Consider the following 1134-nt stretch of genomic DNA (forward strand, 5'->3'; position numbering starts at 1 on the left):
TCTATAAGGGAATTTTAAGTTAAAATTTATTTGTTTATATTTAATTTATTTATTTTCATCTTATGTGTATGAGTGTTTTGCCTGCATGTATGGGAGTGCACCCATGCATGCAATGCCTGCCGAGGCCAGAAGAGGGTGATGGTTCTCCTGGAGTGATGGATGGTTGTTAGCCACCATGTGGGTGCTGGGAACTGAACTTGAGTTCTCTGTAAGAGCAGCCAGTGCTCTAAACCACTGATCCCTCTCTCCAGTCTCACTATGAGGGAATGTTAGCCTACTTGATCTTTGCAGGCAATCACAGCTGCTGTGAGTTCATGAGTGTGGTAGCCATATTGTTTCCAGAAGATGGCATTTCACAGCTCTCCTCCCTATCCTCTGGCTCTTAACTTTCTTTCTACCTCCTCTTCCTGGATGCTCCCCATCCTTGGGATATATCAGAGGTTGATATAGATGCTCCATTTAGGGCTGAGCAGTCAGTCTTATTTTCTGTATTGACTGCTGATTGCTTCAAGAAGAATCCACTCCGACCTAGGTTTAGAGCAGCCCAGGACTGTGGGTATAAATGTAAATATTTAGAAGACAATTTGATAACATGACTATTTAGGAAAATAACAATGGAAGGGTCTAGCCTAGGGTCTATGACCCTAGGGTCTATTGCACCAGTGGGCACCTCTTCCTGGCAGGTCAGTATCATAGCACACAGGGTCCAGTGCTGGGTTAGATCAATGGTGATTTTTTTCCCCCAGCACCTGCGTAGCACCTTCTGGCATTATGAAAGTGAGGCAGTAGGTAGGAAGCTTCCTGGCTGGTTCCAGATGTATTTCTCTACGTCCTGCAGCCGACTATGTTGTGTCTTCAACCATAGGTCTTACTTGTAGTTATGAAGGGCAACCAAGGGCATTGGCCTGTGTTATTTTGGAGACCTTTGGTGTCTCCCTGCCTGATGACTTGCAGGGAGGGATCCTGTGCCTGGCACTGTGATTTTCATTTAATAAGCCATGCCTTCTTAGAGCGATATCCCCACCCCTGCAGGGTAGATCCATTCGAACTTTTTAAAGTTATATTTTCAAATTAGCTTACTAACTAATTGGTTTCCATAAGGCGTTTCACTTAACCCTTTGACCTCAGTACCCC

The sequence above is a fragment of the Nannospalax galili genome, unplaced genomic scaffold (genome assembly GCF_000622305.1).
Source record: "Nannospalax galili isolate Female #2095 unplaced genomic scaffold, S.galili_v1.0 scaffold3166, whole genome shotgun sequence".
NCBI lineage: Eukaryota > Metazoa > Chordata > Mammalia > Rodentia > Spalacidae > Nannospalax > Nannospalax galili.